This window comes from Chrysemys picta, chromosome 1, assembly GCF_011386835.1.
Source record: "Chrysemys picta bellii isolate R12L10 chromosome 1, ASM1138683v2, whole genome shotgun sequence".
Classification (NCBI taxonomy): Eukaryota; Metazoa; Chordata; order Testudines; family Emydidae; genus Chrysemys; species Chrysemys picta.
In genome coordinates this window covers 307,979,888-308,002,624 of record NC_088791.1, presented here as the reverse complement: position 1 = coordinate 308,002,624, position 22,737 = coordinate 307,979,888, and the positions used below count along the sequence as shown (strand labels likewise).

Sequence of the window (22,737 nt, the reverse complement as noted above, 5' to 3'; positions counted from 1 at the left end):
ACATAACTCTGAGGGCCTATTGTAATTATGTAAAGTGTGGGCCATTAAGGATGGTTTGGAATCTTGATGACTCCCATTGTCTGCAGATGGCCGTATTTACCCGTGAGTCTTCCTGTATATGTGTGTGCTGGCAAGTGAGTAATGAAGTCTTGCAGTGACATGTGATCATGTCACCTGAACTGGAATCCATCTTTAACCTGGTGCTTTTCCAGTGAGGGGGGTGGAAACCCTGAGGGACAAAGGGCTCCCGCCTTATGCAAAAGTTATATAAAGGGGTGGAAGAGAACAAAGAGAGGGAGGAGCCATCATGAAGAATCCCCTAGCCATCACCTGAGCTGGAACAAGAGCTGTACCAGGGGAAAGAATTGTGCCCAGGCCTGGAAGGTGTCCAGTCTGAGAAAAACTTACTGAAGCATCTCTGAGGGTGAGATTATCTGTATTTAGCTTGATTAGACATAGATTTGCGCATTTTATTTTATTTTGCTTGGTGACTTACTTTGTTCTGTCTGTTACTACTTTGAACCACTTAAATCCTACTGTCTGTATTTAATAAAATCACTTTTTATTTAGTAATTTACTCAGAGTATGTATTAATACCTGAGGGAGCAAACAACTGTGCATATCTCTCTATCAGTGTTATAGAGGGCGAACAATTTATGAGTTTGCCCTGCATAAGTTTTATGCAGGGTAAAACAGATTTATCTGGGTTTAGACCCCATTTGGAGTTGGGCATCTGTGACGAACTGGGCCTGTTCTCACTGTGGTCTGTGAATGCTGACAGGGGAGTGGGGCTGGGATAGTCTGCATTGGAGGATGGGATCTGCCCGAGGGCGCATACCTGAGTGTGTAACATGAGAACCCAGGAAGGGGTTGAAGGCCAGGTGACTCCTGAGCCCGAAAAACTGAACAAAGGCTGTGGGAGGGGTCGCTGAAGGCAGAGGGCTGGAAGCGAGCTGGAGAGATGGCTGGGAGACAGAGATGGCTCTGACCCCCCGAAGGGGGGTGGGCTGGAATGCCCTGGGACCCCAAGCTGGACTTAACTGGGGGGGTCCTGTTGTCTGTGCCTGCAAGACCTGTCTTGGACTGTATTCCTGTCATCCAAATAAACCTTCTGCTTTACTGGCTGGCTGAGAGTCATGGTGAATCGCAGGGAGCCGGGGGTGCAGGGCCCTGAGTTCCCCAATACTCCGTGACAACTGGTGGTAGCGGTGGGATCTACTGCACCCCGTGGACGGCGCTTCCTGCAGTAAGTGACTGGGGAGCAGTAAAACGAAGGGGGATTGACGGGGACCAGGCCTGCTGAAGAGTGGGAGAGAGACGGTTATTACCCCTGGGAGTGTGTGACCAGCGAGAAGGACTTTTGCAGTAACAGGGTCCCCCGGGGGGATCGCAGCGAGTGGTCCCAGGGGCGGAGGAGTCTGCAGCTCGACCCTGGCAGAGAGGCGGTGACCTCGAGAAGGGCTGGCACACTAGGGGGCCCCTTGGGAACTGTGGGGAGCTGTGAGCACACAGGCCGGTGAGTGGCCAGCAGGAAGATGTATGCCAAGCGGCTTAAGAGCGACCTGGTGGAGCTGTGCAAGCAGAGGCGGCTGCGCATTGGGAGGCTCACCAAAGAACAGCTCATTGCCCAGCTGGAGGCGGAAGATCGCGCGAATGAACTGATCCCTGTGTCTCAGGGAAGCAGCCTGGCAAATGCAGCGCAGGCACCAGTGTCTGTCCCAGCTGGGAGTGGTCAGCCGGCTGCTGAGGGCTTCCCGAGACCCCTCCTTCCTATGCCTAGGGGAAGGGTGGGGAGGAGCCCAGCAAATACCGAGGGCGCCGTGACCCCCCCGGCCAGCAGGGGATCCCCCCGGCGAAGCCCGCCGGCCAGCAGAAGATCCTCCCGGCGACGTTCGGCATCCGTGGAGCGGAATTGGCTGGAATGGGAGAAAGAGCTAAAACTGAGAGAGCTGGAGGATCGTGAACGACAGAGACAGCATGAACGGGAGGAGAAAGAGAGACAGAGACAGGAGAATGAGAGACAGCGTCAGCATGACCTGGAACTGGCGAGATTGAAGGGCAGTGAACCCCCGGCTGCGGTGAGTGAGGGGGGACCCAGGACTGCACGGAGCTTTGATAAGTGCATCATGGCCCCATACAAGGAGGGGGAGGACATGGATGACTTCCTGGAGGCCTTTGAGACGGCCTGCGAGCTGCACCGGGTTGATCCCGCGGACAGACTCCGGGTCCTTACCCCCTTACTGGACCCCAAAGCTGTGGCATTGTACCGCCAACTGGGAGAGGCAGAGAAAGGGGACTACGAACTATTCAAAAAGGCCCTGCTACGTGAGTTTGGGCTGACTCCTGAGATGTACCGGGAAAGGTTCCGGAGTCAAGATAAAACCCCTGAGATCTCATATCTGCGACTAGCCGTCCGCATGGAAAGATACGCCAGCAAGTGGGCTGGTGGGGCCCAGACGAAGGAGGACCTGATTAAACTGCTGGTACTGGAGCAACTGTATGAGCGGTGCCCATCCGACCTGAGGCTGTGGTTGGTGGACAGAAAGCCAGAGAACCCGCGACACGCAGGGCAGCTGGCTGATGAGTTTGTAAAGAGCCGGTCAGGGGGTGGCAGGGAGGAGCCCCAAAGGAACAGGCCCGCCGCGATGCAGAGAGAGAGTCACCCTGGGACCTCCCAAAGGGGGAATATGGGGAACCCCCTCCCATGGGGAATGCCCAGCGTCAGGGACAACCGACCAGCTCGAGGGGACCCACGGGACATGAGCTGCTATTACTGCGGCCGAAGAGGCCACGTTCGGGCCCAGTGCCCCAAGCTCAAGGACAGACTGAGCAGACCGAACCCGCACCGGGTTAACTTGGTAGAGGCCCAGACGGACGAGGGGCAGGCTTCTAACGCAAGAGGGGCTGGCAGCTTATCAACTGCTCAAGAGAGAGAAGGGCCCCAGGCCAGCTTCTCTGGGGGGCCAGATGCTCCGGATTCAAAGTTCTCCGTTTACAGGGTTGGCGCGGGGCTGTCCCTGCGGAGCGAGTGCCTTGTTCCCCTGGAGGTGGATGGGAAGAAAGTTTATGGATACTGGGACACGGGCGCAGAGGTGACACTGGCCCGGCCCGAGGTGGTGGCCCCAGATCGGGTGGTGCCCAACACCTTCCTGACCCTGACCGGGATGGGCGGGACCCCATTCAAGGTTCCCGTAGCGAGGGTACACCTGAAATGGGGGGCCAAGGAGGGCCCCAAGGACGTGGGAGTGCACCACCATTTGCCCACTGAGGTGTTGATGGGGGGGGACCTAGAGGACTGGCCAAGAAGCCCCCAGACCGCCTTAGTTGTGACCCGCAGTCAGAGCCGGCGAGGGGCACTGCGCCCTGGCCTTGGGGGGGGTGCCTTGCCTGAGGCGCAGGACCCTAACCTGGTGCGGGGGGAACGCCCAGGGACACGGCTCAGGGAGGCTGCAGCTTCGGACCCAGCGGGCGAGAAAGAGCAGGTGGCCATCCCTGTCCCAGCTGCGGAGTTCCAGGCCGAGGTGCAGAGAGATCCCTCCTTGCGGAAGATAAGGGACCTGGCCGACCTCAATGCGGTACAGACCATGGGACGAGGTGGCCGGAAAAGGTTCCTGTGGGAGAAGGGGTTCCTGTACCGAGAATGGGCTCCCCCAGGGAAAATGGAGTCAGGGGGGATCAGGAGGCAGCTGGTGGTACCCCAGAAGTATCGCCGCCAGCTGCTGTGCCGGGCCCATGACATTCCCCTCTCAGGGCACCAGGGAACCTGGCGTACCCAGCAGAGGCTGCTACGGAGCTTTTACTGGCCTGGGGTCTTTGTTACTGTCCGACAGTACTGCGGATCCTGTGACCCCTGTCAGAGGGGGAGGAAGGCCTGGGACAAGGGGAAAACAGCTTTAGGACCCTTGCCCAGCATAAAGGATCCTTTCCGGAGGGTGGCCAAGGTTAAAAGGGCGGCTCTGAACCAAGAGAGCCCAAAGCACAGACCTCCAGACTGGAGCGCTGGGAGAAGACCACAGCCCAGTTGGAGCCCCAGAGGTATGGGGGTGGGAAAAGGGCACAGGCCGCATAAACCTTCCCACATGCGAACTGCGAGTGCCATCAAGCACCCCCGACCTAAGGGGGGGCGTGAAACTGGAGGGGCCTGGTGTAATTCTCACCAAGGAATGGGAGGGATGCGGGGGCATCCATGGGAACGGGGGTAGGTTCGAACTTCCCCGGGTCACTGGCTAAAGTGACCCTGCTCAGTTCGGTCTCGAAGGGGGGAGAGATGTGACGAACTGGGCCTGTTCTCACTGTGGTCTGTGAATGCTGACAGGGGAGTGGGGCTGGGATAGTCTGCATTGGAGGATGGGATCTGCCCGAGGGCGCATACCTGAGTGTGTAACATGAGAACCCAGGAAGGGGTTGAAGGCCAGGTGACTCCTGAGCCCGAAAAACTGAACAAAGGCTGTGGGAGGGGTCGCTGAAGGCAGAGGGCTGGAAGCGAGCTGGAGAGATGGCTGGGAGACAGAGATGGCTCTGACCCCCCGAAGGGGGGTGGGCTGGAATGTCCTGGGACCCCAAGCTGGACTTAACTGGGGGGGTCCTGTTGTCTGTGCCTGCAAGACCTGTCTTGGACTGTATTCCTGTCATCCAAATAAACCTTCTGCTTTACTGGCTGGCTGAGAGTCATGGTGAATCGCAGGGAGCCGGGGGTGCAGGGCCCTGAGTTCCCCAATACTCCGTGACAGCATCTGAGTGCTAAAGACAAGCACACTACTGTGAGCTGTTTTCAGGTAAACTTGCAGCTTTGGGACAAGTGATTCAGACCCTGGGTCTGTGTCTGGAGCTAAACGGGAGTGTCTGGCTCAGCAAGACAGGGTGCTGGAGTCCTGAGCTGGCAGGGAAAACAGAAGCAGGGGTAGTCTTTGCACATCGGGTGGCAGCTCCCAAGGGGGTTTCTGTGATCCAACCCGTCACAGAGGGGTTCTCCCATCAACGTAGGTAATCCACCTCCCCAAGAGGCAATAGCTAGGTCAACAGAAGAATTATTCCGTCAACCTAGTGCTGTCTACACAGGACTTAGGTCAGCTTAACTACATTGCTCTGGGGTGTGAATTTTTCACACCAATGAGCAACATACCTGGGTCAATCTAAGTTTCTAGTGTAGACCAGTGCTAACTTTTCAAAGAAGAGGAAAAATGCTGTCCCTACCCAGAAGGATGTACCACACATTTGAGTACTATAAAATAAATAAGCTGAAAATATTTAACTTTTCCTAACTGAGCAACATACTAAATGTACTGACTGCATTTACAGCAAGAGATAATTTTTCAAATGTAATTAAATTATAAATGTTTACAATTTGTAAATATCTTAGGAATGGTTGGGAAAGAAATCCCTAGAGTCCTAAGTCATATGCCTATTTACCAATCAATCCTTCCTCTTTGGACACATCAGGAACCACTCACAGGTGCTCAAGTAAAATCTTGGTGCATCTGCTACAACTAGAGTAAAATGCACAAAATAGGGTGTGTCTAGGATTGGAAATGTTTTTTCCTTCCCCCTAGAAACAAACAGAGAGTCCTCTGTTGCTTTTTACAGATCCAGACTAACACAGCTACACCTCTGATACTAGAAACAAATGTCCATCACTTTAAAAATAGAGGACAGGAGCCACTGAAGAATATACTGTAAGGAAAAATCCTGCATTAGTCCCTACAGAACAAAGCATGACCTAACATTTTATTCCATCTCCAGATACTACATTGAACATAGACTTTTGTATGTTAAATCTCTTTGGAGCAGGAACTTTGTTTTCTGCCTTTTCTAAAGGGACAAGCTGCAGAACACACTAAATCTGCAACCTTGGGAGAGGAGGCTGTACAATCAGGATGGAAGAGCTGAGCATTACAAAGACAAAAGGAACTATGAAAAAGTAAAACTGGATGTGTGCATATGTAGAGTGGCTAATGCAACAGGGTCAGTGTTTGAGAGGTGCATTAGAAATGCACAACATAAAATAAATCATTTGTTGGATGACACTCCAGGGCCCTCACTCCCTCTTTACACAGCTCCTTCATTCTCCCACGTCCCCTCACACAGCACTCAGCCCCCCACCCACGTCTCCATCCTCGTTATACAGCATTGAGCCCCCCCACCCCATTACACACCCACTTCTCCATCCTCGTTATACAGCACTCACCCCCCACCCATGCCAGCTCCGCTACACACAACTCCCCCCTTCCCTCAGCCCCGGGGAGGGGAGCGGTTCCCCAGCCCCCTGCCTGGCTCTGGGGGCTGGTTTGTCCGCTCGCAGAGCCTCGCCCCACATGCGGCCCCACAATGCCCCGACAGACGGTGGGGCGGGGAAGCAGCCTCAGCACCGTTATACGGGCCCAGTCTGCTGCAGCGGCCCCACACTGGGGCCCAGCCTGCGCTGCTGCAGGCCCCGGTGCCGCACCCACCTCCGGGCCCCCAACAATCACCCCCGACCCCCGCAAAGGCTCAGCGGCCAGGGCAAAGCCAGGCTATGCCCCCCACCCGGCAACACGCAGCGCGCTGGGATTTGTAGTCCGCTCCCGCCCGCGCCTCTGGTGGCCATCACAGAACGCGTGAACCCCAGAACTACATCGCCCATCCTGCTTCGCGGCAGAGGCGCCGCACCTCCCTCCCCCCGCGGCCGGCCGGCCGGCAGGACAGAAGAACGTTCAGTCACCAACGCCGCTCGCGCCGCGGCCCCTGTTAGGTTTTGTTTCGCGTCCCTGCCCCAGCAGCCTCGATGGGCGCCGCCTAGTGAGCCCCTGCCCTTACCTGGTGGAGTCACCTCCGCCTCTGACCCTGGGTGCGTGCCCGCGGGCGGGGGGCGCAGCCCGCAGGCTCCGTTAGCCCGTGGCGTGCGCGCTGCGGCGGCGGCTCGTTGCCATGGCGGCGAGGGGCGACGCCCGGCCATGGTGCCTGGGTATCCCGCTGCTCCGCCCCGCCCCCCGCCCAGAGAGAGGCGAGGGGGGGCGGGCTGGTCTCCCCTGAGGGGTGGGTGGAACCGAGACCCCTTCCCCTTCCTCACCACACCCGGGCGGGGGGGCCGCCCCCACAGACCCCCCCCCACCTCCGCCCGCCACACCCGGGGGGCAGCGTTATCCGCCCCCACAGACCCCCCCCACCTCTGCCCGCCACACCCAGGGGGCAGCGTTATCCGCCCCCACAGACCCCCCCACCTCTGCCCGCCACACCCGGGGGGCAGCGTTATCCGCCCCCAAAGCCCCCCCCCACTTACCTCTGCCTACCATACCCGGGGTCAGCGTTATCCGCCCCCACCCACTTACCTCTGCCCACCATACCCGGGGGGCAGCATTATCTGCCCCCACAGCCCCCACACTTACCTCCGCCCGCCACAGCCGGGGGGCAGCCTTACCCACCCCCACAGACCCCCCCCACCTCTGCCCGCCATACCTGGGGGGCAGCGCTTTCCACCCCCCCAGCAACACCCCGGGGGTGGTGGTTACCCGAGTCCATAGACACCACCCTTCATGAGACTGTTTAAAAAGCTCCAGACTCCTTGTTGTTTTTGTAGATACAGACTAACACGGCTACCCCCTAATACTTTAAAAAGCTGAAATGGTGATTTCTGGCCTGTCTGATGACTCACAGACATACCCCGTCTGTCCGCCCCCGCTCCCAGCCCACCTGTGCTCCATCCTCCCGTGAATCCACACGCTGCCTGTCCCATCAACACCCATACAATGCCTGTTCCCAGTCCTCCCACATACCCACACACTGCCTGTCCCAAACACCCACACATTGCCTTCCCCCTCACACCCTGCCTGTGCCCTGTCCTCCCACATATCCACACGCTGCCTGTCCCACCCAACACTCACACTCTGCCTGACCTCTGTCCTCCCATGTATCCACACGCTGCCCACTTTCCCCCCATCCTCCCACGTACCCACATGGTCTCTGCCCCCCCCATATTGCACCTGTCCTCCCACATACCCATACGCTGTTTGTGAGTCTGTGAGGTGGAAGCTGACACTCACCCACCAAACTTCCAACAGATGGGAATGTTTTTTAATCTTGCCGAGCTGGGCTGAAATCAAATTGGTGATGCACAGGGGAAAGGCTCTATGGCAGTGGGTCTGAAACTTTTTTACTGGAGACCCCTTTCACATCGCAAGCCTCTGAGTGTGACCCCCTAATAAGTTAAACACACTGTTTAATATATTTAACACCATTATAAATGCTGGAGGCAAGCTGGTTTTGGGGTGGAGGTTGACAGCTCGTGACCCCCCATGTAATGACCTCACGACCCCCTGAGGGGTCCCAACCCCCAGTTTGAGAACCCCGGCTCTATGGCTCATTAGCGATGCCTTCACAGATCCAGTCTCCAATAAGATGATGTGACTTCTGTGACCTCCATGACATCTGATGCTTCAGCCATTGCCAGCACGTATCATAGGCTGGGGGAGGCTAAGCCTCCCCAATCAGCCCCGTGTGGCCCTGCTCACGCTCCACCTGAGGCCCCTTCCTGCTTGCCGCTTCCCCCTCGGCCCCAGCCCAGGCAGGCTGCTCCTGTTCTGGGGCAGCCAGCCTGCGGCTGGGACTTGGGGCAGCTGGGGCCACCCAGCACTGGGGGGACCCCGGGTGCGCCACCTGGTGTTCCAGGGCTGGGAGCGGCTGGAGGCACTGGGGCTGCTCACCCTATGCTGTGCAGGATGAGAGGTGGGACCGTGGCACCCGTGCTGGGGAGTGAAGCCTGCCTAGGAAACTAGGGCTGCAGGAGGAAGAGAGCTCCAATTGGATTTGCAAAAAACTATCCTCCATGGCCATTTGCAGAAATAAAGCCCATATGCCTACCGAGCGATTGCTGTTCACAGTAAAGCTCCATACTGGTGCTTAGGCCACCCAGCAGTGGGGTGATGGCACCTGGTGCTCCGGGGCTGGGGGCCACGCACCACCTACCCACACAGCGCTCTGGGGCTGGAGGTGCTCGGGCATCCTGGAGCTGGAGCGGGGGGCCTTGGGCAGAAGGGGTGGGCTGGGCTGGGGGCTAGCCTCCCCAAGCCCACGGTTCACCCGCCGCCCGTGTCTATAGCCCCAGGGTGGTGGTGGGGTGGGAGCTGTCAGCCATCGTGGGCCCAGGAGCTGTGAACTGCCATGTGTGGCAGGGGCCCCAGCAACCACTGCTGGGGGACCCAGAGCTCCCAGCCGATATAAGCGGTGAGGAGACCCGCAGCTCCGAACCACCAGGCAGTATGATAACTAGATCAATGGAAGAAATCTTCCATGAAGCTAGTACTGTTTACACGGGGACTTAGGTCAGCTTTACTATGTCTCTCAGGGATGTGGATTTTTTACACCCCAAGTGACGTAGCTGGGTCGATCTAATTTTCTAGTGTAGACCAGCCCATGGATACTGAGAGATTCACAAATGAGATGTCTGGAAACAAATAAAGAAAAAGGTTATGGTTTATTATTTTCTGTTTGTTTATTTCGGGTAAGGGAAATAGAACAGACAATAGCACCCAGTGACTAAGCAAGAATCGTATACCAAACTAAAGAGGCAGTAGTTGTTGGAGCAGCAGTGCACAACTCAGGAAATAAATAAACTCAGGCTTTGGCTACACTGGTGCTGTACAGCACTGCAACTTGCTGCGCTCAGGGGTGTGAAAAAACACCCCCCTGAGCGCAGCGAGTACAGCGCCAGTGTAATCAGTGCCTGCAGCGCTGCAAGCTACTCCCCTCGGAGAGGTGGAGTACATACAGCACTGCGAGAGCTCTCTCGCAGCGCTGGCGGCGTGACTACACTCGCCAAGCCCTCAGGAAAGAATTGAAATTTTTCACTCAAGGAACAAGGTAAGTTATGTGCAAGCACAGCTCTCAGTGAAACAGCCATGAAGTTGGAGTTCACCGTATTGGAGATGGCAGAAGTGGAGATGGAATGAGAATTAATATAAGAACACCCATACTGGATCAGACCAAAGGTCCATCTAGCCCAGTATCCTATCTTCTGACAGTGGCCAATGCCAGGTGCTTCAGAGGGAATAAACAGAACAGGTAATCATCAAGGGAGCCAACCCCTGTCACCCATTCCAAGCTTCTAGCAAATTCCAGATATGGGCAGCCAAAGAAAAATGGACAGTGCAAGAAGAGACCCACCAGAGAGCACTGGAGTTAGAAGGGCAAAAATGGGAAGAAGAGAAAGCAGCAGCCTAGGAAAGAGAACTGGAAAGGCAGTTCACGATTAAAAGGCTGAAATTAGAAAGTCAGGTCCCTCAGCCCGTAGGTAATCCTCACCAGGGGCCACACAGCTGAGACAAAGTGTGTCCAACAGTTACAGGGGGATTAATTGCATTGAAGACTATTTAACCACCTTCGAAAGGATATGCACAGTACACAGAACCCCTGGAGAATGACTTACTCCCCAAATGATTGGTAAAGCTTTGCAAGAATTCAATGATATAGATGTAAGTGACGCTATGAAATATGTCCAGTATAAGAAGTCTGTGTTCGGAGGTTTCAAATTACCTCAGAGGTATATTGCCTCAAATTTAGAAACCTCAAAAAACTTGACAAAATGAGTCACAGGGAATATGTTCATAAAGTGGGGGATTATTTGATAAAAGGAATCAAAAGTAAAGGGACAGACAATTATGACAAGACCTATTTGCTCAGGAGAACGCTGGTAACAGTCTCCAACTTCTGTTGTGGTGGCAGCTGAGGCAGTGGACTGGACTTGTACCTGCCAGCAAGACCCTTAGAACTCAAGTCCCAAAGGGAAGGGCAAAAACCTGGCATAAAAGGGGCTTCCTGATTTGTCCCCAGGAAAAGGGAAGGAAGGGAGGGGACTAAACCCATGCCATGCCAATTCCCGTTGCCTTGGTGAGTCTGTTAAATTTGGGGTGAGTATCCCAAAGTATCAGTATCCTCAAGCGGTACTCTCAGGTGTGCTGTGATCAAAGCAGACAGAAGATGGTTACATTTGGAGGGATGCAATGAAAAACTGTTGTGAAGGTTACTCAAAATGGAAAGTGTCTGCAGGTAGGTACTGCAGAAGGTAGGCACTGGAGAAGCAACACAGCTGTATCAGGAGAGCAACAGAGTGTCCTCTCCCATCATCCTTAAATAATTACCTAAACCCATTCTTTGAATGTGTGGAAAGTTCTTGACCTAATGGGAACAGAATAAATAACTGTAAAAGTATCTATTATAAAGTTTCTATTATAAAGTTTCTATTTCCAAAGCTGAATATTTAGGTGAATATAATTGCTAGATGAGAAAGGACTAACGTTATATTACTGTTTATAAGTAGGCTGAATTTTTAAAATTCTTTATTGTACATTGATATTTTTATTGGAAAGTCTGATCACATGTTTACTGTGGAGCATATGCAGTGGTTTCCATGTGAATAAGTCAATCTGGTTCTTATTATTAGAAGTGTAAAACTGGGAATCTTTATTTTTCACATTAAAATTTGTATTGTATTTGGAAGTTGGTGCATTGTTAATTTTTGTATATTTATTTAATGAGAATACATAGTTGTGTCAACACAGGGTTAGTGACACAGAAAACAAAGCACCTCATTGCAGGAATGAACAAGAGAAGCTATTTGGCTAAAACTTATTTTAAATGGATGGATCACTTGATGAAATTAACATTAGCCTCTCCCCCGCCCACTGCCCCTCTGAGTCTGATTCTGGTTTCACTTACATTAGTTTTACACCGGATTATTCTGCAGACATCTGTTGAGCTACTCATGATTAAGGCTACGATTTAATCAGGGGTATTTTTAGCAAAAGTCATTGACAGATCACGGGCAAGAAACAAAAAATCATGGCCGTGACCTGTCCATGACTTATACCATAAATACCCGATTGAATCTTGGGGATGAGGAGCCCAGGGGGCTCGTGGCACAAACTGTGGGGAGGGAGCCCCACCAGCTGCAGGGGGGGGGAAGCCCCTGGGGGGAGGCAGCCGCTGCTCCAGCCGCCCCAGGACCGCTGCCAGGAGCCACCAAGCTGCGGCTGCCCCCGTCGCCCCAGGGACCACTGCTCAAGCAGTCTCTGGGGCCAACCGCATCGGCCACTGCTCTGCTCCTTGATCTGTATGCCAAGCTCAACTCAGCCTTCTGGTGCAGGAACACCAAAATGAGAGCTCAGTTGAATTGTCAGTGAGGAAGCAAGTGAAGATCATACTCTGGAAGCTTGCAACACCAGACTGCTATCAGTGAGTGGGCAATCAGTTCAGAAGTGGAAAAAATTGTCACCAAAGTGTGTAATGCCATTAGGCATCTCCTGCTACACGAGAATCTGTACAGGAAATATTGGATGGATTTGCAGCATTGTGTTCCTGAACCGTGATGAGGTGATAGATAGCATGCAGATCCCTATTCTGGCACCAGCCTACCTTGTCACTGAGTACATCAACAGCAAGGGATCCTTTTCTATGTGTAAGGGGACTGTTGTGCCCTTACTAAAACTCAGTGGGGGTGTTTTGGTTGGCTAGCTCCCAGTACCAAAATAAAGGGGAAAGGTCGATGGGAAATCAGGACCCTGAGACTGACAGTCCCCAGGAAGAATGGGGAGAGGCCAATGCACCAGGTCAGCCTGATTGACAGGGTGGGCAGGCTAATCAGGGAGTCGGGAGGGTCCTGTCCTCCATGTGAGCTGGAATTGCCTGGGTCAGACAGAGTGGGGAAAAGCTAAGGAGAAAGCAGGGGCCCGAGCTGAGCTGGGGAGCAGAGCTGTGCCAGATCCAGAGGGGCCAGAAAAGCAGCCCAGGAAACAGGTCAGTGCTGGGAGTGGAGTCACAGAAGCAGCCCACAGAGCAGACCTGTCCTGGGAGCAGAGCTGCAGCAACCAGAGCCAGAGGGGCCAGAAAAGCAGCCCAGGGAGCTGGAAACAGAGCAGCAGCCATGCTGAGGCAGAGTGGAGCTGGAGCTGGGGCTGGAGCAGTCTGGAGCCAAGTGCAGTGAGCAACTGGGGAGAGCAAGGGGTCCCTGGGCAGCGGGCCCAGCGCATGGAGATGCCCCAGCCAAGACGCTTTGCAGGCCAGACTTGAAGGGGGATCGTAACCCTGATAGGGTGGAGGTGACACTGGGAAGAAGGGTCCTGCCACCTAGAGCCTGAGAGCGTGTGGCCACCGCCAGAGCAAGTGTCCGACCCGCAGCGTCCCTGCAGCACAGCCAGGGCCCGAGAAGGAGGCCTGGGACTTTTGAGGAACAGACTGAACTTCCCTTACATTCCAGAGACGCTGGTTGCGATGCCCCTGTGCCACAGAGCGGGGTGGCATATTTTCCTTTAACCTTTCCCATTTTTTCCTTATTTTTTTAAAAATTGATTGCTGTTTAATAAATTGTATTTGCTTTGAACTGTGTGTAATGATCAGTGGATCAGGGAAGCATCCAGTGCAGAGAGAGCACCCCAGAATGGGGACGCCCTAGCCCCTCCCCTAAGTGACCACAACAAAGTTGAGGGTCGAGCCCCCCAGGAATCCTGGGCTCAGCCTTGTTGGGGTTACGAGGACTCTGCCACATGGGAGAGTGGAAGGGGAGTCCTCGAGGTCAGGCAGGCCTCTGGGTAAAGAAAGTGAGAGCGAGGACTCAGATCCTTTTGCTAGCCCACTTCACCGGGGTAGTGTGTAAGCCAGGAAAGTTCCCCACCATAGCAGGACCATTCCCCTGCTTACACATGGTTATGCAAGTGCTAGTGGATCACCAGGGATGCTTCACTGATATCAGTGTGGGCAGGTCAGAGAAGGTGCATGATGCTCACATCTCTAAGCACACAGGACTTTTCAAAAAGCTGCATTCTTCCCTCACTAGCTGGTTACCAGTGGTGATGTTGAAATGCCAACAGCGATTCTGGGGGACCCAGCCTGCCCCTTGCTCCCCTGACTCATGAAGCCGTACACTGGCCACCCTGACAGCGCCAAGAAAAGATGCAACTACCAGCTCAGCAGATGCAGATTGACTGTTGAATGTGCTTTTGGTAGACTGAAGGGACATAGGTGCTGTTTACTCACTATGGCTATGTCTACACTACACAGCTTTTAGCGACAGGGCTGTGTCACTACAGCCATGCCGCTAAAAGTCATGGAGTGTAGCTGCTGTTTGTCATCTCTCCTGCTGACAAAAATCTTCCACCCCGAATGATCAGCGTTTGCGTTGTCGGCAGGAGAGTGCTCCTGCGACAAAGCGCTGTTCACACCGGCGCTTGTCGCGGCAAAACTTTTGTCTTTCAGGGGAGGGGGGCTTAACACCTCTGAGAGACAGAAGTTTTGTCGTTCAATTGCCAGTGTAGACAGAGCCTATATTGGAGCTCAGTGAGAGAAACATCCCATGGTTAGAGCTGCCTATGGTGTGAATATATATGAGGGAAAGGGGGAAAAGCTGCCACCAGACTCCTGAGGATGACAAAAACACAGAGGACTGACCTGCTACTGGCTTCCTCAAGACGCTCAGGCCCATATCTTGCTAGCCTGTTTACTGCAATGGTGCCAGCCAAACTCATTTTGCAGAGTGGTTTGCAGAGGCATGTACAAAGGACGACAAGCAGGGGCACCCCCAATAATTGACAGGGGCACAGAATTCTTCAGCCCTGGGGCTGCGGAGGCAGGGAAGATCGAGCTCCTATCCAGGGCCAGGGTGGGTGGAAGGAGGGAAGATCAAGCTTCTCCTGGGACTGTGTGGGGAGGGGGCGCAGTGAGCTCCTCCCGGGGCCAGGGGAGGGGAGAGGGGGTAGCGAGCTCCTCCCGGGGCCAGGGGAGGGGTAGGAAGGGGAGGCAGTGAGCTCCTCCCGGGGCCAGGGGAGGAGAAGGAAGGGGGGTAGCAAGCCCCTCCTGGCGGTGGGGAGGGGAAGCAGCAAGCTTCTGTGCCCCCCCAAAAGGGGTCAAATTTAAATTCCTCTGCATGTCCCTGGTGGGGTGGGAAAGTCTCCTGTTACAGTGGAAGACACAAGGCTGCCATCCCTATAAATCTTTGGGAGAGGATTGGAGAGCATCTCCATGAAAGTTTCATCAAGATCTCTCAAGAGGATAAAAGAGACATCCCTATTCCGATCAACAACCTACTCTGCATGCCTCCCACCCCCATCTACGCCAACAAACCAAAGAAATGAAAAGCCGATGCTGACTCTAACTCTGTGTTTGTTCTACCTCCCCTTGAGCACAGGACACTGATCTGGTGTGGACTGTGTAATCAAATTGCCATACTACTCTTTGTGTATTTAGTCCCTAACATTTTAGTTTGCAACATTACACCAGTAAATCAATCAAAACTAAATACCTTTGTATTCTCTAAACTTGTGGATGGGGTGGGCGCCATTGTTAAATGGGGAAGAAGAGCGGGGAGGCTAGGGAAGGAGGGACAGGAGGGAGAGAAAGGAGATTTCAGGAAACAAAAAGCCAAAAAAGATCAGAAATAATGCATGTACACACTTACCCAAGCTCCCTTGCCCTTCATCATCAGGCTCATCTGCGCTTGCCTGTCAGGACTGGCTTGACTCAGGCAGAGTTTCAAACAGTTCCTGGCTCATGGCATGGTTTGAGTCCCCCACCGCTTCTCTGTCTCCTCTTCCCTGTTTGTGGCAGCTCAGGTGCCTCTGAAGTGTCCACAGTTGTCAGCAGCATGCTAGTAGGGTCACTGCCAAAGTATCACATGCAGTTGTTCTAAAAGTAAAAGGTCTGCAGGGACAATACTAGATTCTTACTGCCCTCCCATGCCTTGTGGTATGCCTGGCATAGTTCCTTGACGTTCATGCAGCACTATGACTATTTCCATTGCAGCATCCCTTGTGCATTCCGCGCATAGATGTCGATATTTCTGCAGTTTTCCATAGCTGTGCTTGCACAGTCTCTTCTCCCCACAGGCCAAGGAGATCCAAGACTTTGTGCCTGCTCCAGCCAGGAACACGTCCAGTAGTCTATGCGCATGGAACCGGCTTGGTCAGATGCACACAACAAAGGAGAACTGATAGGTGTACTGACCAAAGTGGGCAATCAGGAAAAGGCATTTCAAAAACATGCCGGAATTTTTAAAGGAGGGGGGGCAGGTAGGCTTCTGGTCTCTGTGACCCCTGGGCAGTGGAGTACAAAATTGTGACCACTGTCCAAGTGTCAGGGACATTGTGGGATAGCTGCTGGAGGACTGGGAGGGTCAATACAACTAATGCAGTATCTACTGCATCACTGTAATGGGCTGCTTACATTGGCGGGAGACAAATTGTAGTGTAGACGCATGCACAACTAGGTTGATACAAGTCCACTTATGTTGACCTAACTTTGTAGCGTAGAATAGGCCTAAGTCATGGTTAAGGCTTGCTAGAAGCCACTCAAATTCAGCAGTATTTGTTCCAATAATGGCCACTATTAGGAGAGCACGTCCAATATCTAGCAGTAATGTGTCTCATCATATAACATAGTATCATATATACATCATGTAATTAATCTGCCTTTGTGTATTAGCACAAATTACCATGGGTGACCACAAACCAAGAATACAATCAACCTTTTTACTATTTTTAACAGTTACGAGTTATGTTTTTGGAGAAATTACTGGGGTGAGATTCTGGACTGTGCCACTGTATTATTTTTATCCAGCCTTTGAAAACAAATACCACTAGTTATGAGCGCAAGATATTTCACATACTAGCTGTAATAAAGCTCCCCACATGGGCCCTGTCACATTGCAGTCAGTAGTTGTATCAGCAATTCTACACTCTTTCTGCTAACTTAGAGGACTAAATGTAAAATCCATCCCACAGGGACATCCTAAAGTCCAATGACACTCCATGGAGGTGTTGAGCATATAAAAACTGAAATGGATTATATTCGTTGTGGATAGCTTTGTCAGCCATGACATATGCAATATTGATTATATTCTTCATCACGTTAGTCATCGAAGTATAATTCAATGCAAAAAGAACAGGAGTACTTGTGGCACCTTAGAGACTAACAAATTTATTAGAGCATAAGCTTTCGTGGACTACAGCCCACTTCTTCGGATGCATATAGAGTGGAAAGCTTATGCTCTAATAAATTTGTTAGTCTCTAAGGTGCCACAAGTACTCCTGTTCTTTTTGCGGATACAGACTAACACGGCTGCTACTCTGAAACCTGAATTCAATGCAAATTACTAATATAGGACATTACATAACATAGCGTAGCAATTTATCTCATGGATGTCACCTGCACATATGAAGCATGTGTAATTATAGATAGAGTGTATAATGGAGCTTGTAGTCTTGTATTCAGGAATAACCCTCAGGGGACAATTTGTCCCTAAGTGTTTTTAATAAAAGGAATGTACAGACTACATGTACATACAGTGTGACGTAGAGCTGTAATATAAACTGGTTTTCTAAATATCCCCAGGTGTACCTTTTTAGACACAGTCATTGGCTAATATTTATGGTGGGAAGTATCTTTCCTATTTGAAAGTTTCATTGAGATTCTAAACATACTCATTTCTTGGAAGCGATGCTTGAATAAATCAGCTAGTATTGTTGTCCAAGCAGTAAATATAAAAGTCCAGCCATATTGTTTTTACATTCTGCATTATGCTACAGGACTATGTAAGATAACCTTATAAACGCATCCACCCAAACAAAGACAATCTTTACAGGATTGTGCTTAAAATATTAACATAAAACATTTTTCCATAGATAGGTCTCAGATAAAGAGTAAATATACATAGCAGTATATCTCATATATAGATAAAATACAAATAATTTTGCATAGCATCCTTCATCTGAAATATCACAAATTGATTTACAGAGAAAGAGAGTGTCACCGACGCCGTGTGTGCTCCTTTGAAGGGTCACTGCTGCCCTCATCAGGACCCCCTTAGATGCTTCTTTGATTCAGAACTTTAACTGAGTCCAGAAGTGTGCCTCAGACTCTTGGCTGCAGTCAGGGAGGCAGCCTGGAGCAGGGGTTTTACCTCATTTCTGTCCCAGACCTTTTTGCCTCCTTTCCTTGTTTGCACTTATAGCAGGCTTTGTATCCCCTACTGGGCACACCTAGGAGTGCATGCTTCCCTGATTGGCAGCTCTGGCAGTTGTGTGTGATCAAGCTGCTCGCCTGCAGACAGGAAACGCTCCCCTCCCACTCCTGCCTAAGGTCAGTATGGGGTTTGTAGACCCCATTACAGGGAGAACGTAGTATAATGATCCTTTGCATGACTGTAACACCTTTCATCAGAGCATCTCAAAGCAATTTGCAAACATTAATCTGCTAAGTCTCACTCCCCTCTCAGCATTATTATACCAATTTTGCAGATGGATGATGGAGGCACCGAGAGCCAGTGTGGCTATACTCTGAAAACTTTCTCTAAAAATGGCACAGTGGGACTGCTGAGCTGGAATTGATATGCAAACTAGACACAATCAACTCTGGATTGAATAAGGACTGGGAATGGCTGAGCCATTACAAACATTGAATCTATCTCCCCTTGTAAGTATTCTCACACTTCTTATCAAACTGTCTGTACTGGGCTATCTTGATTATCACTTCAAAAGTTTTTTTTCTCTTAATTAATTGGCCTCTCAGAGTTGGTAAGACAACTCCCACCTGTTTATGCTCTCTGTATGTGTGTATATATATCTCCTCAATATATGTTCCATTCTATATGCATCCGAAGAAGTGGGCTGTAGTCCACGAAAGCTTATGCTCTAATAAATTTGTTAGTCTCTAAGGTGCCACAAGTACTCCTGATCTTTTTGCGGATACAGACTAACACGGCTGCTACTCTGAAACCTGTCAATACTTATTCTGACTTCCAAAATAAATGTTCTCCGATTGCAGATAAAAATATCAAGCGAAATCTTGGTCCCCATTTAAGTCAACAGCAAAGCTTCCATTGACTTCATGTTAATCCATGTTTTTTCTTAACTGCCCCCTCCCTCCCCGCGCAAATGTAACTTGAGACCAAGTCAAACTGTGTCCTTTCTGGCTTGGTTATCAGCATTAGTAATGAAGGTTCTGCAGTAAAATTATGCCCTCGGTTATGGCAGCAGGACTGTTCCAGATGGGGTGGAAGATAAGGCTCTGACACAAGCAGTGGGAAAAGCCAGTGCTAAATGGATAAAGAGGGTGGGGAGGGGAATAGACAGACAGAATGAAACAGCCTGAAGCAAGTCGATGGAGAGTTTTAGAAACAAGAGGGGTGATGTTGAACTGGACGCTGACATGAACGTGAAGCCCATGGAGTTGTTTGAGGCCAAGTCCAAGAGTAATATGCTGGTGGTTCCTTGTGCAGAACAGCCAGGTCAGCGCTGTTCTGGGGACAGTGCATTCTGTAGAGTAGCTGGAGGCAAGGAGGGGGATTTCAGCAAAGACAGAGTTCAGGCAGTGGCATACATGAGCAGTGTCCCAGAAGCGGTGATCATACAACAATTGTTACTTTACATTTATATTTTGGATTTTCATTCCAAAGGTCGTTACAGTCACCAATTAATTAATTCTCACAAGACTCCGGGAAGTAGTACATCACGTTTACAAACAGTTAAACTAGGACAGCAAAATGTTAAGTGATGCCTTGGGTGATGCCAAGGATATGAAAAGGAGGAACAAATGAGAGGTCTCAGGAGAGAAGAGAGATAGAGGGTATGGAAAGATGTTAGAAAGTACTGTATGTCTACACTGAGGGCTTGTCTACACTTAAAACTCTACAGCGGCACAGCTAGAGTGTAGATACTGCCTGGGCCAACAGGAGGGGTTCTCCCATTGGCATAGGTAATCCACCTCCCCATGAGGCAGTAGCTAGGTTGACAGAAGAATTCTTCCTTCAGCCTAGCAGTATCTACACCAGGGGTTAGGTCGGCATAGCTACATCTCTCTGGCCTTGGCTACACTTGCGAGTTACCGTGCTGTAAAGCCTCCCCCAGTGCTGTAACTCACTCCCCATCCACACTGGCAGGGCACTTACAGCGCTGTATCTCCCTGGGTACACCGCTGCAGGTACTCCACATCTCCAAGAGGAATAACAGCTGCAGCGGAATGGCTACGACTCACGGGTGTGAGTGTAAACGCTTTCAGCGCTGTACTAATCACCTTGTCAAGTGGCCAATCCTCTCCATTGTTGTGACCGGCTACAGGAATGCGGAAGTGCCGGTTTCAAAGCTCTACCACAGAGAAAAACAAACAGTTTGCAGCTTGCTTTGAGTGAGTAAATGAATGAGCAGGGGGGCCGGGAGTTCGGAACTTGCAAAATAGAGATCTGACATGCTCCAAAAAGCACTCTCTCCCCCCCCACACTCCCTGTCACAATCCACCCCACCCCACCCGTTTTGAAAAGCACGTTGCAGCCACATGAATGCTGGGATAGCTGCCCATAATGCACCGCTCCCAACACAGCTGCAAATGTTGCAAGTGTGGCCACACCACTGCGCTGGCAGCTGTCAGTGTGGACAGACTGCAGCGCTTTTCCCTACTCAGCTGTACGAAGACAGATTTACCTCACAGCGCTGTACAGCTGCAAGTGTAGCCAAGGCCTCTGGGGATGGATTTTCACACCCCGGAGAGAAGTAGCTATGCTGATGTAAGTTCCCATGTAGACCAGCCCTGAATCTTTCTTGCTTCTTAGATCTGGTCTACTCTGGGAATCAGCACAGCTACATCTGTCCCAGTGTGTATTTATGATCTTACAGATTGCTTTTTCTATTTTGTAGGTATAGCAGATTGAAGGGTCAGCTAGGAAAAGAGCAACTGCTCCTCCAACCAACTTGAAATGAGCAAGAGGACATAGCAAGGATGACCAGAGGTTTGTTGAGGTCTAGCAGTAGCTCCTAGTTCCACAGAAACATTTGTATTACCTTTCAACTGACTTAAAATTCAGCATTTCTATTACATTTTGTATTATCAGCCATTTGAAAATCTTTATGTCTGAACGTCCTTGCATGGTGCTGGAAAACAAGATGTGGGAGTTATTTTTCATACAAGATCCTTATGGGTTTCTTGCTAGTAAACTAATTTTACATGACTCAGATTTAAATAATCAGAAGGCTTATCTCCAGCCTGAGAAGAGTTTATTGTCCACAACGATAGCCTCGAGACAAACACTTACACCTTTGGGACTCCACAAAGGCAGCAATTAGGCAGCATTTTATTGTGATGCAGTGAGTGCGCAAAAAGATGAAGTTACACTACTCTCAAGAGCCTAGAAACCAAATTGGCTTCCTGGAGAGAGAACATAAGAAATCTGGCAACCTAAAAATATTTAAAGAGCTTATGACTCCCAGGGGAGAATTTCGGGCTATTGAAGTGGAAAAGACTGAGCATTTGCTAAGATTAAAAAAAAGGCTTTTTAATGAAAAACAACAAAGTGCACAGATTTGTGTGTGTGCGCGTGTGTGTGGCATGTTTAAAAAGGAAAAAAATAAACCCTGAAATCAATCTGCAGCAGTAGATGGACTACTGAGGATCCAAATCAAACTGCCTAGACCTAAAAATACGAGGCTAAATATTTTTGAAAGAGAATTTCTCCAAGAAGACATTTCAGAATTGTAAGTTATCCAGGCCAAGAAAGGTTTAAAATAGCATGAAATGTCTGGGTTAGAGGGCATTCCATGAAGTCATGTTTACTCTGGTGGCCCAGCGTCCGAAAGGTTTTGCTCAGCCTGTTCTATCTTTTGTTAGGTCTCTGTGTTCCACCTCTCAATCTCGCTTCTCTCTGTCCTTTGCTCTAACTAGGGCACGCGGTAGGGGTACCTATTAGCCCCGCTCTTGGCAGCACCGCAGCATCCAATAGAGCGGAACAGCAAAATAAGGACAGATGGCAAAGTAACTAACATTTCTTTATTCACTGTGGCTGTTACAAACTTCTCTACTGCACCCACTCCAGGGCCTGGTCTGCTGTTTTGGCTAGGGGTGTGATTTTTTTTTACCGATATAGTTGTACTGGTACAACCACTAGTGTGGATACAGTTTAGGGTTGCCAACTTTCCAATTTTCAAAACCGGACACTACAGGCCCCCTGTCGCTTGCTTGCTCCACCCCCCGCCCCTCCCCAGTCGTTTGCTTCCCCCTCCTCCAGGACTCACCTGTCGCCTGCAGAGCCAGAGCCTGCCTGCCTGCCCAATCAGGGCATGATGGGGTGGAGGGGGAGGTCCCTGGAGCGAGGGGTTGGGGAGAGCTGGGCCCCCAGGAGGCTGAGAAGGCAGGATGGGCCATCACAGGCGGCAAGCCCGGCAGCCGGCCTGGCTCCTCAAACGCAGCACACTGTCAGGTTCCCTTCTCCTCCAGCTGCAGCTGCTCTTCCCATCCTCCTGGCGGCAGAAGCTGATTGCAGTTACTGTGGCAGCCTGACTTTTGGTGTCCAGTCAGCAGTACTGACCAGACACTGCACAGGTCCCCTTTTGACGGGAAAGTCTGGTCGAAACCCAGACACCTGGCAACCCTAATACAGCTATATCAACATAAAAATGCTTTATGTGGGTATAGCTTATTTCCCTTCCCAAACAGGAATAGCTACCCCAATATAAGGTTATGTCTACTCCGGTGCACGTACTTGGTTACCTGACCATGTAAATGCTCACATTCAGGGCCGGCTCCAGGCACCAGCTAAGGAAGCAGGTGCTTGGGGTGGCCAATGGAAAGGGGCGGCATGTCCGGGTCTTCAGCGGCAATTCGGTGGCGGGTCCCTCAGTCCCTCTCAGAGCGAAGGACCCGCCGCCGAATTGCCACCGAAGAATGAAGTGGCACGGTGGAGCTACCACCTAAGTGCCACCGATCGTAGCTTTATCTTTTCTTTTTCACTTTGCTGCT

The 22,737-nt window shown here is 51.3% G+C and overlaps 1 protein-coding gene and 1 long non-coding RNA gene across 2 annotated transcripts in view; one reads left to right on the top strand and one right to left on the bottom strand.

The window, feature by feature from the left end:
• The window catches only part of KATNAL1 (katanin catalytic subunit A1 like 1), a 56,384-nt gene extending 49,436 nt beyond the window's left edge, over nucleotides 1-6,948 (bottom strand). Inside the window, exon 1 of the mRNA XM_008167517.3 lies at nucleotides 6,793-6,948. The gene's annotated coding sequence lies outside the window, so the exon portion shown is untranslated. The remainder of the gene's footprint in view (nucleotides 1-6,792) is intronic.
• A 12,128-nt stretch (nucleotides 6,949-19,076) lies between these two features.
• LOC135980894 (uncharacterized) lies at nucleotides 19,077-22,536 on the top strand. Its single transcript, XR_010597817.1, has 3 exons — nucleotides 19,077-19,240; nucleotides 19,933-20,136; nucleotides 20,643-22,536. It is a non-coding gene; the product is annotated as an uncharacterized LOC135980894 (long non-coding RNA).
• The last annotated feature ends 201 nt before the right edge of the window (nucleotides 22,537-22,737 follow it).